Source organism: Bombus flavifrons, chromosome 18, assembly GCF_040668555.2.
Source record: "Bombus flavifrons isolate JBK064 chromosome 18, iyBomFlav1_principal, whole genome shotgun sequence".
Classification (NCBI taxonomy): Eukaryota; Metazoa; Arthropoda; class Insecta; order Hymenoptera; family Apidae; genus Bombus; species Bombus flavifrons.
In genome coordinates, this window is record NC_138459.1 from 2,040,629 (window position 1) to 2,047,330 (window position 6,702).

The 6,702-nt window shown below is 30.1% G+C and overlaps 1 long non-coding RNA gene across 2 annotated transcripts; it reads right to left on the bottom strand.

Annotated features, from left to right (window-relative positions):
* Nucleotides 1-662: 662 nt before the first annotated feature.
* Nucleotides 663-5,910, bottom strand: LOC138189106 (uncharacterized). Of its 2 annotated transcripts, XR_011175900.1 has the most exons (4): nucleotides 5,584-5,910; nucleotides 5,216-5,481; nucleotides 4,838-4,984; nucleotides 663-1,690 (listed from the first exon to the last, which is right to left on the bottom strand). It is a non-coding gene; the product is annotated as an uncharacterized LOC138189106 (long non-coding RNA). The 2 variants fall into 2 exon arrangements; XR_011175899.1 differs by lacking the exon at nucleotides 4,838-4,984 and having other exon boundaries at nucleotides 5,584-5,898.
* Between the last annotated feature and the right edge of the window lie 792 nt (nucleotides 5,911-6,702).

Genomic DNA, 6,702 nt, shown 5'->3' on the forward strand with positions numbered 1-6,702 from the left:
GTCATCTGAAATAAATCGCAGGATTGTGTTGGCGACTTTTAGAGAGCGGAATGGGAAAGATCAATTTATTTTGTGGCCTAATGGATATTTTTCAGGGATTGGCTATCAATAGATACTATGGCTGTCCGGAAAATTTACATTCTGCTGTCTTACGGGTATATAATCGTCCAATTTCGAGAGCTACCGAGAAAGACAAAAGAAAAGTTAGCGTTTCGGAAGAGAGAACGCCAGGAAAATGAGAAAACTGAATTCTTTGTTCGGGCTTGCTAGGCTCCACGGGAAGCACAGTAAGAAAGTGCTTGATATAATTGTAAAATCTAGTTTTCCCAATCTTGCAACGTTGCATGGGAGAATAAAACGGGCATAGAACAGTACAATGATTAGTATGAAGGCGACAAAGATAATCGCACTATAAACCATATCAGTGCTGATAAAGTGGAAATTGATGACATCACAGAAATGGTTATGAGATCAGGAAAGAAACATCATGCCAAGTATAGTACATGTATTGGAGATGGAGATAGCGAAACATAGCGAAACGCATAAAGATATTAATCCATACGAAGACATTGTTGTTTAAAAGAAAGAATATGTTGGTCATGTATAGGAACGAATAGGCACAAGGCTAAAGGACAAACATAATAATTTGTAAATGTCCTAGGAATAGCGAAGAGTATAATCCATGCATGTTTTAAACCAGTTAAAGCTGGATTCCAAGTCACTTTACACACAGTTCATCTGAAATACAACTTTTGTTTGTAATTGCTTTTGCTTGTATTTGCTTTTTAGATGAATATAATTAAGTGCTGTGGTCAAAACCTGAACCCTCGTCAACATTTTATTGCCGATCTATTAAATTTGTATTTATGAAAGAAAATGAGGCATTGGTTAGGGAAGAAGGTAATAATGGAAATAAATAATCTTTCCCTCAATACATACAATTCAGACAATGATAATATAAAAGTTAACTTTGCATTGCGCTTAGCCTTGTTATACGGTAGCGTTGGTAATATTTTATCAAATATAAATGTCGGTCCAAAATGTACCGGTGGAGAATCTTCAAAGAAAATGAATTTGATAGAAATTATTCAAAAACCTCGCGTGTGCAGATATTTCGACGTTAGCACGCGAGCTAAGAATTTAATCGTAATTCGACCGTGTCAGTTTGTACTTTCAGGAAGAAAACAACCTTATTGGCCGGACAGTTCTATGTAAATATTTATAAATCGCACATTAAACGAACTTGTTTACGAGTTAAAATCCAAAGGTCTCAGCTGTAAAAACCACAAGAAAAGATAAAAGAGACGTACCTTCGGAATTTCAACCTCAAACGTCGTGAGGTAAACTGTTTTCTTTTTGGGTTCACTCAAGACAGAATATTGGCATCTTACGATCCCAAGAATTATGATCCCATTGATACAAGTGTGTATATAACAATACAAAAATGAAACGTATTCTTTTCATTTGTAATTTTAAATAACGAATAGAAAAGATAACGCACACATGGAGTTTATGACCTTCTTTAAATGGTATAATGCATTCCATAATTAAAAGAGAATAAAGAAACGAACTTACCAAAGCATCATAGGCAAGAATTTATGAAGTTTTATCTTACTCGGGAGTCAGTTTGCCTGAATATCACAAAATCCATTCACTTTAAATTTCTGGCAACGAGAACTCTTGAAATTTCCTAAAAAAATTAATTTTAACAGACTTTTTTTTCAATTTCTTAAATTTTAACAGGCAATTTAATATTTTAACAGATAATTTAACATTGTAACAGAAATAGTAACAAGAGAAAGATAGCATGTGCAAAAATGCGTGAAAGGGCATTTAGAAAAATCGAAATAATTGGAAATATAATTAAAAAGTGAAGAGAAAATATCATGGGTTTCATGCCTGGAGCATAAATGTGGAAATTTTCCGCTTTTGTGACAAATTTTACATCCTTTTCTTTTTTTGTATAAATTGAGGTGTGCATTGAATTTCATGACAAAATAATATATATTCATATATAAATATCAAAAATAATAATCATTTTCCTTAGTTTATTTATCAAAATGCCATTTCCTTATATTATTATAATACAAAGAATTATATACATACATACATACATACATACATACATACATACATACATACATACATACATACATACATATATATATATATATATATATATATATATATATATATATATATATATATATGTATGTATGTATATATACATATATATATATATATATATATATATATATATATATATATGTATATATGTATGTATGTATGTATAATGCAAAATAAGGATATAAAAATCAAAATTCATTTCACAATTACACTTGAATATGGTATGAAAAGTAAAGTTTGAAAGAAAATATCAGATACATTGATTTCCAGAGTTATTTAATTGCATTTCATGTTTAGTTATGAATATCCACAGTTGACCAAATTGCAAAATTCATGCCATTGGCATTAAGGAAACAATATAGAGTGTAATAAAAGGAAAATAAGAAAATACAAATTCTGACAGTGAATTTAGTAAAAAATCAAGAAAAATACAGACGTTAGGAAACTATAGCACAATAAAAGAAGCTCAAGAGGGCAACGGTAACCATAATAATAAGAAAGAAACACAAGAGAGAGGTCACTAAAATAAATGACAAAGTGTAAAATAGCGGTAGAAGACAAAAAACAAACAACAACAAGTAGGAGAAAAAGTAGGACAAAGAAAATAAGTTATACAATATAGGAAATGAAGGAATGATCTTAAATCAAACCTTAAATCCTACAGAAAGTACATATAATATTGAAGGGAATGAGGAATATGAAAGACAAATTAAAGAGGGTAAGAAAAATTTATGATTAATTAAGAGAGATTTTATATTATAATAGAAAGATACCAGAATATAGAAAGATAGGAGAAAAGAAAAGAAAATGAGCAGATGAACAAAGCAAAATGGGCAGAAGAAGCAAACTAACAAAAAGAAGTGAGGTACTAGAAGAGTCAGACAAAATTAAAAGAAGAAAAGAGAGGGAAAACTATCATTATAAAAAGGTTTTAAATAAGAGATAAAGTAGAAGAACCCAAATTGATATTGAACGTAGATTAAACTTTGTTTCAGGGCATCACTCTTTTCTGTTCATTGTTTGTATCTTCTAATGTTATTTCATGAATATGAAGATGAATATGAGAATGAAAAATAACAGTTTTGAGTTTAGCGATCCATTGTTTCATAAGTAGCGGTCAATATATAGGGTAGTTGGTAACTGGTGGTATAAGCGGAAAGGAGGTGATTCTACGCGAAAAAAGAAGTCGAATATATAGAATAAAAATTTTTCGTTTGAGGCTGTGTTTTCGAGAAAATCGACTTTGAATTTTCGCTCGGTACGCGTGCACTTTATCACGTCTCGTTATAACGGATCTCTCTGTAGATCGTTGTCTCGATGGAAAAATTAAAAAAAAAAAAAATTTAAAAAAATTTTTATTCTATATTTTCGACTTCTTTTTTCGCGAAGAATCAACCTCTTTCCGCTTGTACCACCAGTTACCAACCACCCTGTATAAATTAATTTGGCAAAGGCAATTTTTGGTATTTTGTATGAGAAGAAAAATATATATAACCCAACTTATATTATAGCAAAAATATTCATGGTGTGGACAGAAATTAATACTTTAATGGTAATCTGACATAAGGACAAAGTCAACCATACACAATACAGCTATATGGTATAAGAATATGGGTTCTCCACTATTCAACAAGAATAGATAAAACACAAACACATTTCCTAAAAAGAATATTATACATACTGAAATACCATGTAATGCCAGATTATGTGATTAAAAGCAAGAAGAATAGTCTTGGAACACAAAATAATAAAATGAGGCATAAACTACACATAATTAGACAAGAAAACATTGCAAAAAGTAATACACACATAATAAACTCAAATATAGTTATGAAGCCCCTGATACAGAAATAATAATAAATTTAAACTGAACAATAATAGAAGAAATAACACAAATACTTCTTGGATAAAAGAAAGAAAGAATAGAATAATCTACCTATAGTGAAGTATATAAATATGCTAAAAATATAGAAAAAATAACTAAAGTTACTTACATATGAAACTGCTATTAATAAAAGGATAATCAAAGTTAGAGTAGCCGGGAAACAAGAATAATCAGTGAATGCAGAAAACAGCATAAAATACAAAACAGATGAAAACAAAATGTATAATATGCGTAAGAAAAATATATCGGATAGTATTCAGAATTTACAACAAAATTCATTAAAAAAACAACAATAGGATGGTAATTTCTTTTTGTGACAAAGAAAAATAGTTACAAGGAATGACAAATTTTACTCAAAAGTAAAAGCAGCATTAAGCTAAGATCATTTTATCATAGAAAAATAGCAATTCAAACAAATTCACAAATTATAATAATCTAAGAACAACTTAAAAACTTTGTTATGTTTGTTTTGCAGTAACCAACAAATTTAAAGACTTTTAACCTAAATATAAATATGCCACAAATAATTTTATGTAGAAATAAACATAAATAATATTAAATAAATAGAATTTTTCTTATTGAAATGTGACAGTCTGTGATAAAAGACAAATTAAAAAAGAAAAAATAACTGTAAAGAAGAAATTTATAAAAATATATTCTTACAAAAATTATTCTTAATTATTATTCTTCAAAAAGTGAAATAAAAGTACAAAAAACAACTTATATTAGAAGAAACATGATTAGTTTACAAGAAGATCATACGAAAGGAGAAGTGAAACATGTAACGTATTCTCTCAACGTACAATTGCGAAGAGATTTACTTACTCTATATTTCATTTCCAACCTTCTTCGTTCCCACGCAGTCATAGCAGTTTAGAACTATTTTATGAAAATTAAGAATTTCCTACATCGAATTATTTGATTTGCAAGACCTCATATATTTCTAAATTACTCACATAAAATTAGTACAGCCTGTGAACAATGCAAACATTAAAAAGAAATAAGCGATACAGTAGCCCAAACAAAGACAAAGGTTGAAATAAGATATCAAAAATAGCAGTTATTATTCAAATTTGTATGGAAAGTCTTTGAGAAAGTAAATTCTTCTTTAAATGAAAGGCGGTTATGTATATGAAAATCAAAAATTTAATGAAAATACAAAAAACTTAAAAGAAGAAAACTGTATTTGTTATTACGACTCACTTTTGCATGTAGAATAATTTCCTTTTCGGTTACTGTACTACACCTGTTATTAAATAGGTTTTGGAGTTCGATATTTAATTGATTCACACAGATTCAGTTTTTATATTCTGTATTTCACCACCATGTACAGCCATATGAACACACCGGATACTCTCAGATAATTAACACGTAGCGGAAGCCAAAACAAAAGAGCGTTGTTAGAAGTCGTACCAACTTCGCATGTAGGAACTAGTGATCATACCAACCTAATATTTTCCTCAACAACCCTATCCATCTAAGAACAAATATTTAGGTTAAAATTATTTATACAAAACTAGTATGTATACGAATATTTTTATTTTATAAAATTGTATGTATAAAATATTTACCTTCGCTAAATCTCTTTTTACAGAAACTTTGCAGCTCAAGTTTCTAATTAAATTTAATTCTTCACTTAATACTCATTGCCAAGTAATGCTTGGTAAATTCAAAAATTATAACGTTCAGTAAAGTTTTATACGATTTACACTCTACCTTGACTCGAATACGAAAAACGACTATGTTATTACATAGGTTTGGGGTTTGATATTTAATTGATTCACACAGATTAGTTTTGTATACTCTGTACTTCGCCACCTTATGCAGTCATTTACAACACACCGGATACTCTGGTAAAAAAAAAACGTGGCGGACGGTGAAAAACAGAAGAGAATCGCAAGCAGTCGTACAAACTCTGGATGTAGGAACTAGTGGTCATACCAACATGACATTTATCTCAATAGATTAAACAGTACTGAACTCTATAATGATGCGCTAGCATGATATAATGTCGACGATGAGATAGCGTTGTTTGCTAATTGGTTATACTTCAGGACTACAAGTGGGACCTCTGTACGATCGCTGGTTAAATCGGTCACTTTGCGATATGTTTATGAAATCTAAACGTAATTCTTTCGTTAACATTTTCATAATTGTACTTCAATTTTAGAATTAATTAAACAAATATTTAATAATTATTTTAATATCGATTACTATAAATAACGATTATTATAGTGCGAAATTTTATTTGTATATAGTATGTTAAAATATGTAAATGTATGTAAAATAAAATATATAAATGTGTGCATATGTTACGTCGGGCGGCCTGCTACCTAGACCAGGCCATACACCGCGGGCCAGACGGACACCAGATGTCCGCTCATCCTTACGGCGTACCCTCAATAGTCTTAAGGACCCATAAATATATATATAGTCATATAGTCATAAATCCCAGCAATATGCTAGCTAGGGTCCTTCAGACCGAACAAATGTCTTTTTTATCGCTTTTTAACGACTATTGTCTACTACGGCTTGACAAGAGAAAGTTAGTTTTTCTCAGGTACGATTCTTCCCACCAGCAACTTTCTATCGAGGGCGGCTAAGGCCCTTCCTAGTCCACCAACCTTCTTTTATCCAATAAAAAGCAATGTATACTGCCCTCACTTTCCTAGCCAAAAATGTCATGAACA